Here is a 25,352-nt window from a genome sequence, read left to right as displayed (position 1 = left end):
TATCTGGGTTTTGACAGTAAAGAGTTGGATAGCCATCACTGACCATTGGGTTATCCTTCCCGCTGCTTCCCTCAACTAGGGTTGGTAAGTTTCTTTGGCTGGAGTTCTCTTGACTTCTGGGTGGAGGAGTGGAACCTCTACAGCAGTGGTTCCCAACTTTTTTTTGGCCATGCCCCACCTAAGCATCTCTAAAATCCTGATGCCCCCCGTGACATATAATTCTTACTATTCAAAAAGTGAACTCCTACTCACGTGGAGGAAGCCTAAAAAGCCATTAACTTGGTTTAAACAAGGTTCCAAAGAACATGGCATCCATGAAAGAGAAAAATAAAAGAACAAGAACAACAGTAGAAGTACTGAGGAACTTAAAAAATAATAGCATGAAGGGATATGAAAAAACAGCAAATAGGAACTTCCAGCGGTGACATCATTGTGCCAGGAACAAGAGAACAGTGCTCTGTTCTCAAAGTTCCAATATTTTCAAAAAGAAAGCCATTCCAGGCGCTATTGACCCCAGAGGGAAAAAAGAGGAACCTCCAAGGACCTTGGTGAGGACAGCAATTCCTCCGAAGGTTCAGGGGAAACCTCCTAATTCTGATCGGAAAAAACCCAGCCATTTTGGCTGGCCTGAAACATTGACAGCTGATTAGTGGGAAGCGAAGATCAAATTAAAGAAGACATCGGTAGGAAACAGAAGGAAGATAAACGAGAATAGAAGAAGGTACAGATATAAAGTGCGAACAGAAACGGGTGAAAGTGAGACTCCAAGCTAGTGGTGACAAGCGGTGATGAAAAAGTGAGTGGAGTGGAAAACTCAAATTGACAGTGACAGCGCAGAAAGTGACAGGCGGTGGAACCGGAGTGACTCCAGAAGAAATACCATTAAGGAGTTGTGGATTATAAAAATAAAATATAAAAGAAATTGATTTTGGAGAGGAAAGTGTTCGGAATCAGAACTGTGAGCAAGGTGAGAGAGAGCAGAGAAGATCGGAAGAAATAGCGTGGGGCGAGAGGTGATTTTGACAGCGGAGAGTCAAATGAATGGTGGACATTGGAAACTATAATACTCGCAAGTAAAAGGTGAATCTGGTGGAAACTTGAGTATTAAAATAAATTATTTTGTAGAAAAAGACGATATCCAGAGGAGAGAGGAAGAGGAGACACACAGACTTTGTTATAAGTGGAGATCGTGACGAGGCGATTGACTGGCAGCGGATACCAGAAGAGCAGAGTGAATAGCAGACCAATATATAGAACTTTCCTGTCTGGAAACTAATAAGTGGTGGAGCTAAACTAACTCTATTAAAGGTCTTTTTCCTGGACATTTGGAGCATATTTGGACTTAGACATTTGGTCTTGGACATTTCGAGTGTTGGACATTTGGATCTAATTCATAGGACAGTGGATACAAATTAAATAGAGAGAAAAAGTTGGAATGATGCAAGACTGAAAGAAGAAGATATCATAGAAGGAGAAAGAACAATATTTAATGAAGTAAAATCCAGCTACTTAAATTTGATTATTAATTACTAATTAATTATTAGTTATTAACTATTAAGTAAAAAGTGACATATATATTGTTTAGATTGCTATATATACCTGCTAGTCCAGTTTTTTGGTATTTATCCAGTGATTTATTTTACTATTTAGCCTCTTATTATCTTACACACTTAGACTTATATTTTAGTTATATTAGATTGATTACATATATTGAAGAAAATACATTGTGTATAGTAATTAAGGGTAATTGATATTAACTAATAGCAACTTAATAGTATAGTAATTAATTACGTATAATTAATTAAGTGGAAAAAAGAAAAACATTATTGTTATTAATGAATTGCTGAAATTCTATTGCTGAATTAATGAATTGTTGAAATCTTAAACTTTTCCCTTATCTCCCCCCCTACTCTTCCCTTTCCTTATTTAAGTATGTTGATAAGGCGTAACATAGGATATTTAAAACTGTGAATAAGTATATGGAAATATATATAGAGATCTCGATTGTGTGATAGAGAAATAGTAATACAGTAAAGAGTAAATACTATCCCACTTGAGAAATATTCTAGGATTGTTAGACGCTATAACTTGAACATTAATATAGACAGAAACACAAAGATTTAAATAGCAATTCACTATATGAAACTTTGGGGAAAGATAATACAAAGAGTACAAATGGCAACTACAGGTTCATCAACGATCACTAAGACAAGCAAGAAGATATCCTCAAATCAGATGACATTCTCAGCTTCTCTGGCACAGCAAAGGTTAGTTGACACCATGTTAGGGGCGGAAAAAGAAAAGGCAGCCTCCACCCTTAGCATGCAAAATATTCATTCGGTACTAGCAATGATTCAAGAGGGAATGAATAAAATGCAAGAGTCCATAGCAAACAACCATGAAGAAACAAGGAAAAATCATGAAGAATTGAGGATGGATGTGGGAGAAATAAAAGATAACATTAAGAAAATGGATGAGAAGATTGGGAAAATACAACAGAACATTGCCGAAAATGAGCAAAGGATCCAAAAAGTGGAGGAGAAAATAGAACAAATGGACAAGAGAAGGGAAAAGATGGAGCAAAATCAAGTGTCAATCCATAAGGATCTGGAAGACTCATTAACATACTTAGAGATGGAAAAAGCATCTTTTTTCCTTAGATTCCAGAATGTAGAGGAATAAAAGGATGAAGACTTAGGAGAATTGATGACAGAGATATTAGCGGAAGTGACCCAGAGGGATAAAGAATGACACGTCCGAAGAGACATTGATGAAATCTACAGAGTCCATACTAATTATGCGCAAAGACATAAATTGCCAAAGGAGATTTACAAAAAAATCCATAAAAGAAGATGTCTACAGGAAAATGAGAGAAGGGACAATTGCATACAAGGGAAAGGAAATCATGACTCTCAAGCAAATCCCAAGAAGGATAAGAGACCAAAGAAAAAATTATAACTTCGTAATGACACAATTGAATAAATATACAATATTGTTCTGCTGGCTAATACTGGAAGGGTTACTGATTTCCTGGCAAGAAAAGAAATACAAGATTGACCGTTTAGAAAAAGCACAGGACTTTTTTGATCAGCATTTTGTGCTGGAAGAGGAACAGGAAACCAGGGAAGAATTAGAAACTAAGAGCCAAGAGGAACATCGGACAGAAAAAGAAGAAAGAGATCAAGAAGAAAGAAGAAGATTGGAGAAAGAATTGAAAGAGAGGGAGCAAGGGAAAAGAAACAAGTAATTACAAGAAACACAAGAAGACTAAGAACAACAAACAGATAGAAAACAAGAATGGAGCAAGAACTAAAGATGACCTCAATTAACATAAACGGACTAAATTCACCAACCAAAAGAACACACATATTTACAAAATTACATAAATTGGAGATGGATGTTATAATTTTACAAGAAGTTCATATTAGGAAACAACACCAAAAATTATTAGAAAATCAAAGATTAGGAACACTATACACATCACTAGCCGATCAGAAAAAGAAAGGAGTTGCAGTATACATTAAGAAACAGCTAAAAACAAAGCAAGTATACACAGACACAGAGGGACGGATTTTGATGTTAGAAATACAAATAGAACCAAAAAAATTATTATTAATATCAATATATGCACCCAATGGAAATCAAAGTGAATTCTTCAAAAAAATACATAACATAATTAAAGATCTGGAGTATGAGAATATCTGCACCATAGGAGATTTCAACGCAATCATGGACACTGAAAAAGACTATCAGAGCAATAAAAAGAATAAAACCAGGAAAAAAACATTACCAGATACATTCAAAGACATGGCAGATGAATTACAACTATATGATGCTTGGAGAGAGGCGAATAAACAAGTAAAACAATATACATTCTATTCTGGCCCTCACCAATCGTGGTCCAGAATACATATGGCTTGGATGACCTCAGATCTTAGGAAAGAAATAAAAGACATTGAAATATCACCAAACAACTAGGCAGACCATAATCCAATAACAATAGCATGGAAAGGATACCGGAAACAAAAAAGGTGGATGATGGATACTGGAATGATTAAGGACAAGAAATACTCACAGATGATTGAGAAAGAAATGAATATGTTTTTTCAGATAAATACCAAAGAACAGACAACACTCCAAAACTCTGGGATACAGCCAAAGCATACATAAGAGGCCTCACCATTGCGTATACAGCAAAGAAAAGCAAAGATAAACAGCAGGCAAGAAATAAACTATTAACATGAATTAGAACTGCAGAAACAACCCCATGATAAAATAATTAAAGGAAAGTTAAAACTCGTCGAACATAAAATTAACTTAATGACACAAACAGAAATTGCACAGAAAATTAAATTGGCAAAGCAAAAACACTTTGAGTATGCAAATAAAACAGGTCGCTGGTTAGCATATAAATTGAAAAAGGAAAAAGAGAAGAGGACTATATACCAACTGCAAGACGAAGTAGGAGAAATATACCACATGAATCAAGACAAAAAACGTATAATTAAAAACTTCTTCCAGAACCTTTACAAACAAGAAGAAATTAGGGAAGAGGATATTAGGGAATATTTACGTAAAACAAATATCCAAAAGCTGGAGGAGACACATAAAGAGCTACTAAACAGACCAATTACCATGACTGAATTGCAGGAAGCAAGGAAAAAACAAAAAAACAATAAAACTCCCGGACCAGATGGCATACCAACAGAATTCTATAAAAAATGTCAGCACCCAATGGACAAGTTCCTACTCCAAATTTTCAATGATGCACTCTTAGAAGCAAAAACTCCCAATTCCTGGGCTGAAACCATCATTACACATCCCAAAAGAAGATACTGATCCCACACAAATCAAAAATTACAGGCCAATATCGCTGTTAAATATGGATTACAAATTGTTCATGCTGGTCATTACGCAGAGACTAAAAACAATTATTCACAAATATATCCACTCAGACCAAAATGGTTTTGTTCCAAGAAGACAGATCAAAAATAATATGAGAACAATCACTAACGTCTTTGAATACTATGAGAAAAAATTGGACAAACAACTGGCCTTAATCTTCCTGGACGTGCAGAAGGCATTCGATAACTTAAATTGGAATTTTCTTATATTACAGTTGGAAGCGATGGAATTTGGCGATAAATTTTTAAATATGATTAGGAAAATATACTCCTCCCAATGGCAAAAATTATGATTAATGGAGATATGACAGAAAAATTTGAGATATCAAAGGGAGTGAGGCAAGGATGTCCTCTATCCCCATTATTGTTCATAATATCCCTAGAAATCTTACTACCGTATTTTTCGGTGTATAAGATGCACCGGAGTATAAGACACACCTTAATTTTGGGGGAGGAAAACAAGAAATCAAGAATTCTACCTCTGCCTACCAGCATTTTGGAATGGTCTGGGGGGAATCTGCCTGGCAGCTTCGGGGAACAAGGCGGATGTCACGATTTGCGGCTGGTCACCCCTCTGGCTGCCCAGCAGGCAGCTTAGGGCAGGCAATGGCTGCAATGACTTCACTCCCCTGCAATTAAAAATATTCTTAGCTTAATTTATGAATAATAAGATTGTCATGAACAAAAGGGGATTGTAACCTATGAGCCCTCTACTCGCCCACTTGGTTTGAACCTGCAGCTTAGTGGGGAAATGCTTTGGTAGTTCAGTAGGTGAAGGTGAATCACACAGGCCTGGCAAGGCCCAGCCCCAGATTGTTCAGAGGAAAAGTCCTATAAAACACAGCCTGGGAAAACACAGCCTAAAAATAACAGTAAATCTAACAATTTCTTATACTTAAACTTGGGTCCTGATTCTGTATCCTCACTGCTGGGCTTCCCCCAGCAGCCATCCACTCTGTCTCCCCACAGAGCAGCTTTCCCTGCAACCACCCAGCAGCAAAGCCCACAGGAAAGAGAGAAAAAGACTCTGCCAGTCCCATGATCCTTAGTGGGAACACATCTGATTGGCTGGCAGTTACTCCCTCCTTCCCCCAGCTGGGATATCCTTTTCAGACTAGGCCCTAGGAAATGCACTTTAATAAAAACAACAATAGGTAAATGAAACCTATTTCAAGATAAAACAGCTGTTTTATCACAAATATATAAGAACAATTAGCGGGCTTTCAAACATTCAGTTAATAGCTCATTTTCAAATTGCCCCCATTAAAAATCAAATTGCCTCCTTGTGGGGCATGGATCCCACGTTGGGAACAGCCTGTTTGGCAAATTTCCCCTTATCGAGGGACTTCCCCCTTTCAGTCCTCTTACATGACTTTCAGCCTTGCATGGTCGAGTTTGGAGGTTTTACCTCTGCTGTGGAACTGCAGGAGGGGTTTTCCGGTCATTCTTCAGCGTCGTGTGGAGGCCGTGACCACTCCTCTGTGGAGGGCTCAGTGGTGGACTGTCAGCTGAGCAGGCATCTCTTTCATTGCCTCTCCATGCATTCCTGTTCAGGTGGAGGGACTGGTGCAGGAGGCAAGGGCCTGGTTGAGATGGGGTCCCTCCCATCTGGATCCAACCTCCGCTGAGGTGGGGTTTCCACTGGCTTTGGCTTGGATCAGGAGGCTTCGGTCTGGGTCCCCTTACAGGGTTTTCAGGCAGCTCTGCAGGGCTCTCAGGTAGCTGGGTTGGCCAGAAGCGATTTCCCTTCAGCACCTCTCCTTGTGCAATCTCCGGTGAGGGATTATCGACCCAGCAGGTGTCTTTTGAGGGGGGCTTCCCCCTTGACAGATTCCTCCAGCACTTCCTCTGCTCTGCAGGGGTCTGCAGAGCTGGTGTTCTAGTGATTGACGCTGGCTTTGTGGCGGTGTGGCCGGCCGGTGGGGAGAACGGCTGGCGAGGAGAGGGGAGAGGCCCTCCCTCTGCTTTTGGCTCCCCGGGATCTGCTTCACACATGTTTTGCTGTTTGGGGCTTCTGTGGTCTTCACTGAGTCATCTCACAGACATGGCAGGAACTTTCCCCAGCCGAAGGGGAAACTGCCAGCCAAGCCGGTGCTGGGGGTGCATGTTTCCATAGAGCGGATGGGAATCGGCCTGCCAGTAGAGAGGCTGTATCAGTCCTGGTGGTGGCAGCAGCCACGGGGCAAGGACCGTTGGTGGGCCAGGCTAGTCGCAGATTGCTTCGCCTCTCCCTCTGGGCCGCATTGGCTCCAGCAGCTGTGGCAGCTGCGGCAGCTGGGGGACAAGGACCTACGGCGGGTTGAGCCAGCCACGGTCGCGTCGCCACTCCCTCTGGTGGCATCGGCCCCAAAAACTGCAGTGGCTGGATGGGGGGTGAAGGCCCACGGTGGATTAATCCAGGCACAGGCTACGTTACAAATTCATCCAGTTTGCACTGGGCCCAGCAGTTGCAGCAATTGTGGGATGAAGGCCCATGGTGAGCCAAGCCAGCTGCAACTGGCATTGTAGTCTCCTCCGGATTGCATCAGCTCCGGCAGCTACGGTGGGGTGGGGGAGCTCAGATCCATAGTGAGTCGAGCCAGCTGTAGCCTGTGTTGTGAGTCTCGCTGTGCTGCACCGGACCCACCAGTTGGGGTTGTGGGCAGCTATTGCTCGTCCCACTGAGAGTGATTGGAAAGATCCCCATGTTCCGACTGTGGACCAGCCCTGGGGATTGTGCGGTTCTGACTTACCTGGGGTGGATAGGCACCAATCACTTCCTCGGGTGGAAGGTCCCTTCGGTCCCTTCGGTATCTCTTCTGGTGGGTTTCCTTGGCTGGGCTTGGATCGCCAGGGGCCAGCTACACATGTCTCAGCCAGCCACTCCCCACTGCCGATCTAGCCCATTGCCAAGCATTTACAGTGTTTTGCCATTTTGTTAGGCTGGCCCCATCGCCCTCGTATGGTTCTCTCCCATCCTCCGTCTTCCCTGAGTCTTCCTAGTCCCTGGGTTGACCAGGGAGCGGTTGGGCCTCAGGACCCCAGACAGCACCCTGGGATCTGGGGAGCTGGCAAATTGTTTTAAGGGAGATTAGGGTTAGTGTCTGGGTTCCAAGTAACACCCCCAAAGAAAGAAAACACAGAGGCTTGGATTTCCTCAAAATTACATTTTATTAGAGATGTCATATTGGCACATCTGGGGAAACCTGAATCTGAAAGCTTCCAGGGTTTCCCCCACCTGAAGGAAAGTTCAAGTCCCTGCCCAACACCCACAAGTCCATCACATGGTCCAATCAGAGCACCGTTCCAGCTGGAGATGCCTCCAGGTCCAGTCTCCCAGGTGCAGGGCAAGATGTCCTTGAACTTCTGAGAAAGGAATGTTATTATGTGTCAGGCTTCGATGCTATCTCAGAATAAATGAACTTCCAAACTGCCAATCCTTAAGGAAATTTTCTCTTTATTCGAGTACAGCAACCGGATCATGACTCTGCATGGTCAAAACTGACCTTTGCCCCCCAATCCCTCCCTTTCCGATCCCCAATTCTCTGCTTCTCATTGGCTATCTTCCAAGTCACTCTCCTGATTCCTTTTCCTGTCAGTTCACAGGAATGTCCCCCTGCTCTTCATCTCCAAGGAGACCGAAACTTCAAAGGGATTTAGCAGGCAAAAGTTCAAGCTTCATCCTCCCTTTTCTATGTCAGCGCTGAGACGCTGATATCATGACTATATATCCCCCATGCTCTACACAATCCCCCCTCCCAATTTCCCACAGTAGTAAATGTGGCAGGTCTGAAGGCCCAGTACAAAAGATGGCTTCCAGGCCTGACAGCACGATTTTTAAAATGTTCTGTCCATTTTTGTTTTTGCTGTTGTTGCTGGTTGTTAATTTTTTGGGAATTTGTGTTTTAACTTTTTGAACAAAATAAAAAATTAGAAAAAACTTTCAATGAGGATATGAATAACTTAAGATCATAGGGTGTACCATTATTAAGACATTTCCTTAAGATTTTTCAAGGAAATGTCTTAATAATAAGTATTTACAATACTACAATTGTGATTGTTCTGTCAAGTCTCTTTCATTTTTAATGAATGCAAAGTAATAGAATTTGTGAAAAGTTAGAGGAAAAGCTAGATGCTATCTAATATTGGAGATGGACAAATCTTATGTTGTGTTGTATTTTTCTTTGACAGAGCCCAACAATTTTGCTCATTATTGCCCATCAATTTGTTAAAATGTACTAATGGCAATGAGGAAAACAACCATGTAACTGAAACATGTCTTCGTCTGAATATGTCTCTAATATATAAGCTGGAGGGTGTCTGGGCAATTGTCATGCGGGAGCTGAGGGAGTTGCTGCCTTTCACCAACAGAGGAATAGACCATCTGACTTTCCTAAGCCCTTTCCATCTGGGCTAGCCACCATGAGAGGGTGGCTTGGATTCTTACCTCCGATTTTGATGAAATGACATGGGACTCCTCCCACTGCTGTCAGAGGGCAGTGGAGTCCAGCTTACTGGTTCTGAGATCCATCTTGCTCCAATACCTTTAGACTATTTATCAAACTCCTGACCAGACTTTTTACCTCTCATCTATGTATGGCTTATACCTTGACAGACCTGCTTGCGCTGCGAGATGCCCCCCTCTCGCGGCGATGGCCTTCCACGTTATCAAAGGCCTACCTTAAGGACGGGCTTTGGAGCCCTGAGAGGTGGCATGTTTCAAAGTGGGGATTAAGGAGTTTTTTAACTAGGGTTTTTAATAATTTTTTAAGGGAAACCAGGAGGACGACCAAAGGGGATCGGGGGGGGGGGGGTAATCCACCAAGGTCAGAGCCGAGCCCGGCACGGGGTAATGGTTTGGAGGGTACAGGACGAGGGAATGAGGAGGGGGCGGAGGGCCATCCCAATGAGGGAAGTACCATCAGCACGGTGGTTGGGAGGGGCAGATATGGCGGGAGCAGGGGGCCACATCATGTGTTGGGGACGCGCACTCGCTGTTTGAGAGCAATTAATTAATTACTTTTCCGCCTCTATTGCGTCATCAGGGAATCGTCCGGCTGCCCTGTTCAGGGTAACCCGCTCCCTGCTCCATCCGGGAGCGTGGGAGGATCCCTTGGAAGGCAGGGCGGAGGATTTCGGACAATACCTGTATGACAAAATCGCTCAGATCCGGGGGGACTTGGACTCTGACTGGGTAGATCAGGGCAGGGTGACGAGGAATAGTCTTGAGAATGTTACCTGGGAGGAGTTTGATGCTGTGACTCCCGATGATGTGGACAGGATTTTGGGGAGACTTAGTGCGGCCACATGTTTACTGGACCCGTGTCCCTCCTGGTTGGTACTGGCCTCCCGGGAGGTTACACGAAGCTGGCTCCAGGGTGTTATCAACGCTTCGTTGAGTGAGGGTCACTTCCCTGCGGCCTTGAAAGAGGTGGTGGTGAGGCCTCTCCTCAAGAAGCCGTCCCTGGATCCGGCAATATTGGCCAACTACCGTCCTGTCTCCAACCTTCGCTTCATGGCGAAGGTTGTTGAGAGTGTGGTCGCGCGACAGTTTCCGCAATTCCTGGAGGAAACATCCTATCTAGATCCATTCCAGTCAGGTTTCAGGCCCGGGCACAGCACGGAAACGGCATTGGTCGCGTTGGTTGATGATCTCTGGAGGGCTCGGGACAGGGGTTGCTCCTCTGTTCTGGTCCTGTTAGATCTCTCAGCGGCTTTTGATACCATCAACCATGGTATCATGCTGCACCGGTTGGAAGAGTTGGGGATGGGGGGCACCGTGTTACGGTGGTTCTCCTTTCTCTCTGACTGGTCGCAGTTCGTGTTGGCAGGGGGGCAGAGGTCGACCTCGAGGCCCCTTATATGTGGAGTGCCTCAGGGGTCGGTCCTCTCGCCCCTCCTGTTCAACATTTATGTGAAGCCGCTGGGCGAGATCATCCGTGGTTTTGGGGTGAGATACCACCAGTACGCTGATGACACCCAGCTGTACATCTCCACCCCAGGCCACCCCAACGATGCCCTTGAAGTGATGTCCCAGTGCCTGGAGGCTGTACGGATCTGGATGGGGAGGAACAGGCTCAAGCTCAACCCTTCCAAGACTGAGTGGCTGTGGTTCCCGGCATCCCGATATAGTCAGTTGACTCCATCACTGACTATTGGGGGCAAGTCTTTGGCCCCCACAGAGAGGGCTCGCAATCTGGGAGTCCTCCTGGATACGCAGCTGTCCTTGGAGGAACATCTGACGGCTGTAACCTTTTGTCAGGTTCGCCTGATTCGCCAGTTGCGGCCCTTTCTTGATCGGGATTCCCTGTGCACAGTCACTCATGCCCTCGTCACCTCTTGCCTTGACTACTGCAACGCTCTCTACATGGGGCTCCCCTTGAAGAGCACCCGGAGGCTCCAACTGGTCCAGAACGCAGCAGCACAGGTAGTGACAGGAGCAGCATGGCGCTCCCATGTAACACCGCTCCTGCATGAGCTGCACTGGCTCCCGGTGGTCTTCCGAGTGCGCTTCAAGGTGTTGGTTATCACCTTTAAAGCGCTCCATGGCATAGGGCCTAGCTATCTTCGAGACCGCCTGCTGCCACCGACGACCTCCCATCGACCCGTGCGCTCCCACAGAGAGGGCCTCCTCGGGGTGCCATCAGCCAAACAGTGCAGGCTGGTGACCCCCAGGGGGAGGGCCTTCTCTGTGGGGGCACCTACCCTCTGGAATCAGTTGCCCCCTGAGATAAGGAGAATCCATGACCTCAGTGCCTTCCGCCGTGCCCTTAAAACCTTCTTTTTCCAGCAAGCCGGGCTGGCCTAATTTTTTAAGTGTTTTTAATTGTTTTGTTCATCGTTTTTAATTAATGGGGCCAAATTTATATATATCTTTTAACTGTATTTTAATATTTGTATTTGATGTTTTTACTTGGCTGTTCACCGCCCTGAGTCCTCAGGGAGAAGGGCGGTATACAAATTCAAAATAAAATAAATAAAATAAAAATAAAATATATGCAAATCAAGCATTCTGTTTTTATTGTAGTTTGACGGACATTCAATGATAACATAGAATGGAATGGGTGGCTTAGGTTAAATGTTTTAAAATAATTGCATTATTTTCTCTTCCATGTATGCAAATCTAAAAACACTAAGGATCTGTTTAGGCATGATTTGACCAGAAGCATCGCAGCGAGACAGTTGGGGAATTAGCGGGCTCTGATGAGCTCCGTGAAAACCCGGACTGATGAACTGCTGCCTAGGGTCTTCGGACCAGAACCATCCTGTAGGGACAGGGAAGAAGGAGAGGCATCTTGGAAGACCAAAAGGAATAGGTAAGTTCCTCGAAGGTCAGAGGAATCTCTCTCCAATTCGGCAGCAGGGGCGGCAGCCATTGTGGCTGTCAAGAAGCTGGGGTAACAGGACTAAGTATCGAGCAGGAGCGGTGAATGTAATGGAGTTTTTGAAGCTGGGTGAGTGACAGCCAACCTATAGGCAAAGTAACAACAACAAAAAATATTTTTAAACCTGAAACCCCCAGTGTAAAAATAGGCATGGGGAGAGAAAAAGAGGATGCAAGCAGAATTTAAAGGGACAAAAAGAACATTGACTTTTGAATAAAATTATCTGGAAAATTTTAAGAATTAGAAGAAGTAACCCCAACATTGACTAAAGGATTGGAAAGAAAATAAATAGACCCTTTCTTTTTGAAGGCTAAGAAAAATAAAAGATAATTGGATATTAAGCCCTACAACAGAAGTGCTGTATACCTAAAGATAAAATAAAGGAGAGAAAAAAAAGGGGAAAAGTATTGTTTAATTTGGACTGGACTATAAAAATGATTTGGTATTTTCAAAGTTAAAAAGAAGAAAAAAGAAGCTAGATTGTGAACAAGGACTGATACAAAATGGGCACTTTGTTAAACAATTAAGAGAATTGTGGATTGTAGAGAGACATCTTCAGGAGAAAAAAGAGTATTGCAATTTGGAATCTTTGTTTTGGAAAATTTTGAACTACATTAGTGATAATAGTCATGAGAACTTTTGGAGAGGATTGCTTTGTCTGCAAGCGGCTTGACTTTAGGAAAAAAAAGGGAAAACAATGGAACTTTTAAAACTGGAACAATATTAACACAGAAAGAATAAAATGGTGCAGGAAATTAGAGAAATGATGGAAATGGTGTACTCGTCGTGGAAAGCAGAAATAAGAGGAATAATTACAATGTTACATGGAGAATCAAAATTTGAGGATCCAAAAATTGAGATAGAGCAAGCTCAAGCTAACAAGGAAACAAAGACAGAGAAGCAAGACAGGAGACTGAATATAAAGAAGAAGATAAAGACAATGAGATTAATTTTGGAAAAAATAATTGAATATGTAAATAGTAATAATAAAAAGGAGGTTTTTAGAGATTACATTGGGATTAACAATGGAAAAAACAGAAAGGGCGGGAAGAGACAAAGAAGGAATGAAGGGTGGCATAGAAAGAATACAAAAAACTTAAATGATTACACTGGGATTAACAGTGAAAAGGGAAAAAAAAGAGGAAAAGGATGGAAAGCAATAGGGCAACAGGGCAAAATAGAAGAGTCCAGATTTCTGAAATACAGAATGATTACACTGGAATAAACAGTGGGATAAATAGTGGGGAGATAAGAAAAAGAGAAAAGAGAAGGGAAACAACGAGAAATTTAGGGCAAAAGAGTAGAGTTCAAGATTTTAAAACACACCAAAAAAAAAAGGAGAAAGAAAAAGGCAAAAATAAAAATGGGAAGGGAGAAAAAGAAAAAGAAATGAAAGAAAGGTTTAGAATTGTAATATGAATAGTAGTAAGAAACAAATGGGAAATCATACAACTGTAAAAATGAAATGAATAATACTCAGAATATTTGTTTTTGTATCTTTGGAATCTAGATAATGATAATTGAAATACTTTTAATTGTATATTGTGATGAAAGTAGAAATGATTAAGTTGTGATTTGGAGGATTATATGGGCAAAACTATTTGGTTTATTGGGAGAGTTTAATGAGTAACATAAGGGGGTGAAATTATTCTCTCTTTTTTAAAAAAAATATTTTTATTAAACTTTTTTAAAAAAACAAAAAAGAATTTTTAACAATTTTTTCTTTCCAACAATTTTGCATCAGTAAAACATTTCTTACTTATCCATTTTTTCTCCCTTATTTCAATGTATCCTTTATACATATAATTCTAATATTGATTTATTTACATATATACTTATAAATAACAGTGAACACAATTTCATTTCTACAATCTGCATTTTTTCTGTTTCCTCTCGTTTGTTGTTACATTTCTACTCCTATATTTTCCTTATTTGATCTTCCCTTGCTTTTTATCTCTTTCTTCTAACCAATCATACCATTTCTTCCACACTATATAATATTCTGTTTCCTCTTTTTCTTGTATCTCCTTTGTAAGTTTGTCCATTTCTGCACATTCCAGAACTTTTCTAATCAAATTATCTTCGGTTGGTATGTTATTGTTTTTCCAATTCTGTGTGTATATTATTCTTGCTGCTGTAATAATATGAATAATTGAATATTGTATTTTTTTTTCAAAAGACCCTGGGAGTATTCCTAATAAAAATATTTCTGGCTTCATCTCTATATGTTGTTTGGTTATCTCTTCTAATTCTAATCTAATTTTACTTCAATATTGTTTTGCCTTGGGGCACATCCACCACATGTGGTAGTACTTTGTTGTTTGCATTTCCAGCACGTTGATGGAGTATTGGGAAATATCTTAGCCACTCTTGCTGGTAGCAAATGCCACCTATAGAACATTTTGTACATATTTTCTTTATAAGATACAGACATTGTCAGTTTATAATTTTTATTCCATAATTTCTCCCATTCATCCAATTCAATGTTATATCTGAAATTTTTTACCCAAATTAACATATTTTCTTTAACTACCTTCTCTTCCATTTTATATCTTAATAAATAATTATAATTTTAAAAATCAATTTATCTTCTGTGCCTTGAAGAATTTTATCTAGTTCGGGTATTTCTCTTTGGAATCCGTATTGTATTGAATCTGTCTTATATCTAGATTGTATTTGTATGTAAGGCCACCAATCAATGTTGTACCCTGTTCAATTCTTGCCTTGTTTTCAATTCACCTTGACTATTTAATAAATCCTTGAATCTTTTAATTTTGTCAATGTCCAGTACATTTGGATAAATTAGTGCTTCCATTGTGGATAACCATTCTGGAATTTTATCGTAATGATACTTTTTTATCTCTTGCCATGTTTGTAGTAATGCATCTCAAATTAAGTGTCTGTGAAAGTAACTGTGTTGTCTATTTTTCCCTTCCCATAAAAAAGCATGACACCCTCTCTGTAAATCCTGCCCCTCTAATGTTAGGATTCTTTTATTCCTTAATTCCATCCAGTCTTTGATCCAGTCCTTTGATTGTTGCTTTGTAGTAAGTTTCCCAATATGGAAGTCCAAAACCTCCTCTTTCCCTACTATCTTGTAATGATTGTATTTTAACTCTTGATTTTTTTCCCTGCCAAATATAGTTTGCTATTAATTTATTTAGATCTTTAAATAAATTTTTCCCTAATTTTATAGGTACTACTTGAAACAAGAATAATATTCGTAGTAGTAATATATTCATTTTGATTGATGCTATTTTTCCTAAAAGGGATAGTTGTAATTTTCTCCAAATTTCCAAATCTTTCTTTATCTGTAATATTAATTTATTATAGTTATCTTCTTTAATTGACAAACCTTTATTTGTTAACCATATTACTAAGTATTTTATTTTTTTAGTCGTTTGGATGCCCATTTTACCTTCTAATTCTTTCTCCTGATTCTTGGTGAAGTTTTTTGTTAATGCCTTTGTTTTGAGTTTATTAATTTTAAGTCCCGCTACTTTTCCATGTTCTTCTATATGTGCTATTAATTTGGGTCCTGTCTGTATTGGTTGTTCTAAAATGAAACCAGATCATCAGCAAAGGTTTGAACTTTATACTCTTCTTTTTTTTTATTTTCAATCCTTTTATTTCATTTTCACTTCTAATTTTAATTAACAATATTTCTAATGTTAATATAAATAATAAAGGGGATAGGGGACATCCTTGTCTCACTCCTTTTGCTATTTTGAATTGTTCAGTAGTGTCTCCATTTGAGTTGAGTATATTTCTTCTACCATGTTTACAAATTTTTCTCTGAATTTCATATGTTTTAATTGCAAAATTATAAATCTCCAATTTAAGTTATCGAAGACTTTTTGGGCGTCGAAAAATATTAATGCCACTTGTTTCTCCAGGTTTGCCTCATAATATTCTAATACATTTATTATGGTTCTCATGTTGTTTTTTATCTGCCTTTTTGGCAAAAAGCCGTTCTGGTCAGGATGAATATATTCATTTATTACTTTTTTAAATCTTTCCAAAATTATCAGTGTGAATAGTTTATAATCTGCATTTAATAGTGAGATGAGTCAATAGCTTTTAATTTGTTGTTGATCTGTATCTTCTTTTGGGATAAGAGTAATAATGGCTTCTGTCCAAGAGACATTCTGGCCTTCATAAGTGCTTCATTAAAAATTTCTAACAGAGTTTCATCTAGTGATTTCTGAAATGTCTTATATAATTCTGCCGGAAGTCCGTCTGGGCCTGGTGGTTTGTTATTTTTCTGTTTTTTTCTCATCTCCACTAATTCCGTCATGCTGATTGTTTCATTTAATATCTCCTTTTGTGTCTCCTCTAATTTGGCTATATTCGTCTTGTCTAAGTATTGTTTAATATCTTCTTCGACTATATTCTCTTAAGAGTATAAGTTTTGGGGAAAAGTTTTTGCTATTTCTTTTCTTCTCTTCTCTTCTATAATATATCTCTTTCTCATCTTGTAACTGATGTATTATTTTTTTCTCTTTTTCTTTTTTCAATTTGTATGCTAGCCATCTTCCCGTTTTGTTTGCATGTTCAAAATGGTTTTGCTTTGCTAGTTTAATTTTCTGTGCCATATCAGCTTGTGAGGCCAAGTTTATCTTATTAAATCTCTTCCTTCTTTAATTTTTTTATTTTGGGGTTCCTTCTGTAAATCTAGCTCCAATTTTTTGAGTTCTTCTTGCAAATTATCTTGTTCTTGTTTTTTCTACTTTTCACTGAATATGCAATATTGAGCCCTCTTATATATGCTTTTGCAGTGTCCCATAAATTTTGGAGAGATGTTTCCTCTTTTTTATTTATCCTAAAAATATATATTCATTTTTTTTTCAATCATTTTTCTTTTAATATTTCTTTGTTCAGCATCCATCTCTTTCTTTTCTTCTGGCCTTTCCATATCACCCTTAATGGATTATGATCTGCCCATTAATTTGTCATTATTTCCATTTCTTCTGCTTCCTTTCTGAGTTCTAGCGTCATCCATATCATATCTATCCTAGACCACGATTGATGTGGATTTGAATAGAATATATATTGTTTCTTTTCCTTGTTTATTTCCCTCCATGTATCTTGTAAGCATAGTTCATGTGTCATTTCATGAAATGTATCCGGTAAAGTCTTTTTCTTTGTCTTATTTTTCTTATTGCTTTGATAATTTTTTTTTTAACATTCATAATCGTGTTAAAGTCTCCAATTAAGCATATGTTTTTATATTCTAATTCTCTTATTTTGTTGTGTATCTTTCTATAAAATTCTTTTTGATTATCATTTGGTGCATATATTGAGATCAATAATATTGTTTTTTGTTCTGTTTCTATTTCGATCATTTCGATAGTTAAAATTCTTCCCTCCTCATCTATGTATTTTTGTGTGTGTTAATGATGTGTAAAGTTTGCCTATTCTTGAGTATTCTAGTAGTTTTCTGTGCTGTTTCTTGATGTGTACTTCCTGTAAATTTATAATGTCCATATCTAATTTTTGTAGTTTCGTGAATGTCTGAGTTCTCTTAGCTGGTGAATTTAGACCATTTATATTTATTGAGATCATTTTTATTTCTTCCTCCATATTCTTTCTTATTTATTCGTTGTTCTTAATCTTCTTGTATTTCTTGTTTCTCTTTGTATTTTTCCTCTTGCTCCTTTTCTCTCTATTCATTCATTCCTTTTCCTGTTTCCTCTTTTCTTCTTGTTCCTCATCGTTCTCCTCTGTTTGGTATTCTTCCTTGCTCTCGACTTCATCTCTACTCTCTTGTTCTTCTTCTAATGAAAATGATGTTCAAAAAATTCTTGAGTCTTATTTAGAGTATCTATCTTGAATTTTTTCTCCTGCCAGGAGATCAAAATGCCTTCTGATATTAACCATTGGAACATTACATTGTATTTGTTTAGTTGTGATGTCAGGAATTGATAATTTCTTCTTTGGTCTCTCACTCATCTCAGGATTTGTTTAAGGGTTATTTCCTTTCCTTTATATAATATCAATTCTTCCCTCATTTTTTTATATATTTCGTCTTTTATTGGTTTTTTTGTGAATCTAACATGTACTTTCGGCAGCTTGTGCCTGTATGCATAGTTCGTGTGTACTCTGTACACTTTGTCGATGTCTCTCCATATGTCTTGTTTGTCTCTTTGTACTACCTCTGCTAAGATTTCTGACATAATCTCCCCTAAATCCTTTTCTTTATTTTCCGTAATGTTTTGAAATCTGAGGTAAAAGGATGCCTTCTCCATCTCCAGAAATACTATTGATTCTTCTAAATCTTTGTTAGTTGTCATATATTTTTATTCCAATGTTTCTATTTTCTTATCTGTTTGTTCCATTTTTGACTCTACTTTGTTCGTTTTTGAAGATGTTTTGTTGAATTTTTCCTATTTTATCATCCACTTTTAAATATCTTCTTTCGTTTCTCCCATGTCGGATTTAAGGTCTTTGTGGTTCTTTTTTGTCTCTTCGTGATTGTTTGCAATGGCTTCCTGTGTTTTAGTCATTGCCTCTTGTATCATCAGTAATGTGGTTTGGATGCTTTATATATTTGATATTGAGCCTGCTCTATCTGTTCCAAGCATACTTTCTATTGAACATTTTTTTTATTGAAAAGTTTTATAAGAAATACAAACATTTTCTCCCCCCCGCCCTTCCCCCCTCAGCCCTTCCCTCCCCCCTTGCCCATCCCCCCTCAGCCTTCCCCCCACCCCCTCCCTTGACTTCCCAGAACAAACAGGGTATAGCATCCACAAACATAAAACTAAAATATGTTAACAAATTGTTGACTTCAAATTCTTTCTAGGTCTTTAACTCCTTATAACTCAAAACACTATAAACATAAGCTAAAAGTTAAAAATGTTTCACTCATAAGCTATATGAATCTTCTTAATCTGATACTTGTTTTGAATATAGTCAATCCATCTTCTCCATTCCGTTATGTATCTTTCGTTTGAATGGTCTTTAAGATATGCTGCAATTTTTGCCATCTCTGCCAAATGCACGACTTTTAGTGTCTATTCCTCAATAGTAGGTGGATCTTCCTTCTTCCAATACTGTGCCACCAGTAACCTGGCAGCTGTTATTAAATTCAAAACCAACTTAGTTTCTATTACAGTACAATCCGTAATTATTCCCAACAAAAAAAACCTGTGATGTAAATTTAATCTTTTTCTTTAAAATATTTTGCATAATCCACCATATTTTTATCCAAAAAGCCTTAATTTTTTTACATGTCCACCATATATGAAAATACGTAGCATCTTCACATCCACATCGCCAACACTTAGGTTGTAAGTTTGGATACATACAGGCTAGTTTTTTTGGATCTAAATGCCATCTATAAAACATTTTATAAAAGTTCTCTCTTAAGTTTTGAGCTTGTGTAAATCTTACATTTCTAACCCATATCTTTTCCCATGTTTCCATCATTATTGGTTCTCCTACATTTTGTGCCCATTTTATCATACAGTCCTTGACTAGCTCTGTTTCTGAATCTATGTCCACTAACACATTATACAACCTTTTTATATGCATTTGACTTTTATCTCTTATTTGTTTTATCAAATTCTCATCCTGTTGCAAAATACCAATTTTTTGATCTTCTCTCTATCTGGCCTGCAGCTGCCCATATTGAAACCAAGTTCTAATTATTCCTTCTTCTCTTAATTGCTCCATAGGTTTTAATTGTAGTCTGACTCCTTCTTTATAAAGGAGTTCTTTGTATGTAGTCTTATCCTGCTTTTGCTCCAAATTTATATTCTCTATCGCGTGTCTGGGTACTGTCCATATTGGGAATTTATCATTTAATTTATATTGATACTTTTTCCAGACACATAATAGAGCATTTCTTAATATATGACTTTTAAAAGTCTTATCTACTTTCTTATCATACAATAAATAAGCATGCCAGCCGTAGATCAGACCATATCCTTCAATATTTAATATCCTTTCCTCTCTTAAATTTATCCAATCAGTAATTGCTGAGAGGGCAGCGGCTTCGTAGTACAGTCTTAAATTGGGCATTTTAAGACCTCCTCTTTCTCGTGTATCTTGCATTATCTTTTGATTTACTCACAGTTTTTTCCCTGCCCAAACAAATTTGTTTATGCCCTTCTGCCATTCCTTCAAATTTTCATCTTTCTTAAGTATAGGTATCATTTGAAAAAGAAATAAAAACCTTGGTAAAACATTCATTTTTACTGCGGCTATCCTTCCCAGCAAAGACAGTTGTAGTTTTTTCCAATTTTCCATCTCTTTCTGTATTTTTTGCCATAACGGTTCATAGTTGTGCTGATATAATTTCATATTTGTGGTCATAATATAAACCCCTAAATATTTAACCTTCTTAACTATCTCAAATCCTGTTACCCTTTCTATCTCTTCTTTTTGGCTTCTAGTCATATTTTTAGCTATTATCTTTGTTTTAGCTGTATTTATTTTAAAACCAGATACTTGTCCATATAAGTTAATTATATCCATCAAGGCTGTAATCGATTGTGCTGGTTGGGCTAAGGTAACAACCAGGTCATCCGCAAATGCCCGTAGCTTATACTCATACTGTCTAATTTTAATTCCCTTTATTGTATCCGTCCCACGTATTTTACTCAGTAAAATTTCCAGCGTCAAAATAAACAATAATGGAGACAGGGGACAACCTTGCCTTGTTCCTTTTTCTATATTAAAAATATCTGTTAAACCACCATTGATTATTATTTGCGCTGTTTGTTTTTGATATATTGCCTTAATAGATTGTATAAAATGTTCTCCAAGTTGCATCCTTTCTATTAATTTCAATAAAAAATGCCAATTCAATCTATCAAAGGCTTTCTCAGCATCCAAAAATACTAGCACTGCGGGGACCTGGTTGTTCCTTCCCAAATACTCTAGTAAGTTAACAACTTGCCTTACATTACTTTTCATTTGTCTATCATTTATAAAACCAGTTTGATCATGATGAATCATTTGCTGCATAACTGTCATTAATCTATTTGCTAATATTTTAGCAAAAATCTTATAATCTGTATTTAAAAGTGAAATTGGCCTATAGTTTTTTGGATCTGTATGATCCTGACCCTCTTTTGGGACCAAAGAAATAAAGGCTGTCTTCCAAGTTGGAGGTACCTCTCCTCCCTGTTGTATATTATTGAATAGTTCCTTCAATGGTTCCACCATTTCCTCCTGTAATCTTTTATAATAAACAGCTGTCAAACCATCCATCCCAGGAACTTTACCCACTTTCAACTGCTTAATTGCAAACAAAATTTCCTCGGAAGTTATCAATTGATTTAAACTATCCCTCTGCTCTTTTGAAGTTATGTAGATGTTCTCTTTCTGCAAATATCTATCTATATCTATATCTTGAATTTTCTCACCGGCACACAGCCTTGAATAAAACTCTAAAAAAGTTTTTTTAATCAATTTTTGCTCATAAACCTCTTTACCCTGGTGTTTTATTTTCTCTATAGTCCTTAATTTCTGCTTTTTCCTTAACATATATGCTAACCACCTACCTGGTTTATTAGCGTTACAGAAAGTATTATGTTTAGCATATTGTAAGTTAGTTGCCACTTGATCTGCTATTAACATATTAAATTGACCTTTCAGTAAATTAATTGCCTCTTTAATTTTCTTATCTGTTGGATTAGCTATCAAAGCTCGTTCCTGCTTTCTAGTCTCTTCTTCTAATTCTTTCCTTTTCCCCCCCGTTTTTTTCTATATTTATTATTCAAATATATCAAAATGCCTTGCATATATGCTTTACTTGCATCCCATACCATTTCCATAGATGTATCCTTTTGCATATTCATAACAAAAAATTCCTTCATAAATTTTTTACACTCTTTTACATTTTCTTCATATCTAAACAGATTATCGTTTAACCTCCAGGACCTCCTAGGCCCTTTCCCATACTCCAGTTCCAACCAAACTGGACTATGATCTGTCAATGTTCTGGAACAAATCTTCATATTCTTCACCCTAGAAAAAAAATCATTAGTAATTAGTATAAAATCAATCCTTGAAAAGGATTGGTGTCTATCCGAAAAGAAAGTAAAATCTTTTTCTTCTGGGTTTCTTTCACGCCAAATATCCCTCAACTCCCAATCGTCCATCATCTCCAAAAACGACTTGGGCAATCTTGCTCTTGTTAAAACATTTTGCTTAGGTCCCTTATCCTTTTTTACGTCCAAAACACCATTCCAGTCACCCAATAGGATACAAGTCTTGTATCCCCATTGTATCAACTTTGAATGTAGAAGATTATAAATTTTTTCCTGTTGTTGGTTCGGGACATATACTCCAATTACCAGTAATTTTTCTCCTTTTATTAAAAGTTCAATCGCTAAAAATCTTCCTTGATCATCTGCTTCAATTAATTTGGCAATTAAGTCTCTTTTCAAATATATGACTATACCATTTTTCTTCTCTGGTGCTGCTGCTACATAATGTGTACCTAATCTTGTATTTGTCAAATATTTTTGATCTTGTATCCTAATATGAGTCTCTTGTAAACAAATTACATCATTCTTAAATTGTTTAAGATAGTGAAATATTTTCCTCCTCTTCTGTGGCGAATTCAAACCGTTGACATTCCAGGTTAAAAATCTAGTTCCCATCTCTGGGCCTCTGAAGCATCTGGAGCACTTTCTGATGGTCTTGCCTCATTTGACCTTTAGGTCTGGCTCCTCCCACAGCTTCTGTTTTGGTAGTTTCTTGAGTTGCCATCTGAAGTTGTTGCTGTCTTAATTCTTCCTTGCGTTTAGCTGTTGCTGCTCTAGTCTGTCTTTGATCCTTCGGTTCTTCTGATATATCAATTAAATCCAAATCTTGAACAGCAATCTGTAACAATTCTTCTTGACTCGTTGAAACTCCCCCCTGGACTACTGTCATCAGCTCTTCTCTCTCTCCTTCCATTACTTCCTTCTTTCTTTTTCCTTCTGGTGATTTGGATGTCCCAGCCTTTAACACATTGACTTAAAAATCTCTTGCTTTCCATATTGTATTAAGGCGATATCTCTCTCCCGAATATGTCACCACTAAGCTGGCTGGCACTTCCCATCTATACTGTATCTCATGCTTTTTCAGTTCATCCACCAGAAAGGCATAATCCCCTCTAGCTCTCAACATTTTGGGAGGAATTTCTTTTATTGTCATCACCTCCTGGCCTTCCACCTGAAGCTTGTTTTTGAAGGTAGCCTGTAAAATTTCATTGCATAATCTCCTTGTAGTAAAATATATTACAATGTCTCTTGGTAGATGTTTCTGTCTGGCCACCCACGAATTGACACAATATATCTTGTCAATCTGCCAGCCGAACTCCACTTTCTTCTCCCCTAACATCTGTGCCAATGCCTCTGACATCATTTCTTTCAAATTCTCTTGTTTGTTTTCCTTCACCCCTCTTATTCTTAAAGCAAATTCCATATCCCTGTATTGAATCATGATTACATCAGCTTCAGCCCTTTCAATTCTATTCTGAGCCTCTGCTAGTTTATTATCCAAAATTTCTGTAGATTGCTTAATTTCTTCAACTTTGTCATCCAATATTTCAATATTGCCTGCCAGACCTTTAAATGCCAGTAATATATCTTCCCTAATTTCCTGATTCTGAATTGAAATGTCCTCTGAAACAGCCTGTATTTTTTCATTAGTTTCATTAATTTTTTCGTTAATCACAGTGGCAAGTTTAGTCTGTGTAGCTATTAGGGCTTCTTGTATCATTTTAATCGTTAAAGTCTGTGGGTCTGTTGGGGGTGCAGAGGCTTGCATTTTAAAAGTGTGAGCTGGGGAACTTCCAGCACTCCCAGTTCCTTTAGTGGAAACAGTCTTTACAGGTTTTGAGGCCATTCTCAGTTTAAGTTAAATTAATCTTTATATTTTAGTCAGAAGCCAAAAGGAAAAGTTCATCAAAGTCAAAAGTTTTCCCCAATCTTAAATTGATGTCTTAAAATCCTCCTTCTCTCATTACAAAAGCTCTTTTTAGGCAAGAGACTTCCAGCGAAATGAAACTTTTCTTTAACTTTCACTTTCCACGCCCTTTTCAAGCTTCAATCGCCATTTTGATGCAAATTTACTAAATTGTTACTTCCGAAGGAGGCAATAAACATTGGAGTTAAGTTAAATATTTGCAGTCTGACTTCTCCTGGCTTGTTCTGCCTGCAGCAATTCAGGATGTTGTAGTTCCCCTCATTTGTATTTAGCAGAATTGGTCATGGCTTCTTGCTCCGCTAATTAGCAGAGTCGACCCTTTCTATTGAACATTGATGTGCTGGTGAAGATGTAGTAGATGCGGAGTTTGGGGCCGTTTTCTTACTTATTTTGGTTGTTGTGCTTGTACTTGTCATTTTTCCTATCAGAAGTAATTTTTTCCAAAATATCATATAATATGTTAGTTCTGGAGATATTAAACGTATTAGCTATAAAGATGTTTCTTTTCTTTTCTTTTTCCCCCTTTTCCTTCCTTTTTTTTTCTTCTTCAAATTTCCACCACTATATAATTTTTAAGCTTAATCCATACAATGTTAGTATTAATTTCCTAAATATAGATATAAATATCACTGCAAGTTATAGATCTGTAAATCTAAAAGAGTATATGTTTTGCTATACTTCTTAAATCCTTATTTTCTATCTTCTATATAGTTAAGACTATGTATAGCTTTACTTATATATAAAGATACTAAAAAACCTTAATAATATAGTAATAAATATAGATATACATCTAATTATAAATATGTTATTATATAAATATATATATTTTACTGTGAGTGTAAACTTCTTATTTTAAATAGATATATATCTATATAATACAAATTTATATTTCCTATCTTTTATTGCTTATAGCTAATCTAAATTACCCAGAGTTAATTTTCAAATATCAACATTCAAGTATATATCAATAATTACTTAACCATACAAAACTTTATACTTATTAATTTATATGTTCCATAATTTTATCTTGATTACTTTCAGTTGAATATTTATTCCATCTCTCACAATTGAATTTGTTTCTTGAAGTTTTTATATTTCACAAAGTGAAGTCTCTTGTATTTTTTTTATTAAGTCTGTGTAATCTTCACTCAGTCTT

General features: G+C 38.0%; 1 protein-coding gene and 1 pseudogene across 8 annotated transcripts in view; both read right to left on the bottom strand.

Moving 5' to 3' along the window:
* The window catches only part of TRPC4 (transient receptor potential cation channel subfamily C member 4), a 346,099-nt gene that overhangs the window by 74,514 nt on the left and 246,233 nt on the right, over nt 1-25,352 (bottom strand). The window lies entirely within an intron of this gene.
* LOC148115251 (uncharacterized) lies at nt 22,767-24,217 on the bottom strand (annotated as a pseudogene).

Source organism: Pantherophis guttatus, chromosome 2, assembly GCF_059756535.1.
Source record: "Pantherophis guttatus breed Tessera chromosome 2, ASM5975653v1, whole genome shotgun sequence".
NCBI classification, from domain to species: Eukaryota; Metazoa; Chordata; class Lepidosauria; order Squamata; family Colubridae; genus Pantherophis; species Pantherophis guttatus.
The sequence above is the reverse complement of the archived record's forward strand: the minus strand, read 5'-3'. Positions and strand labels throughout refer to the sequence as shown.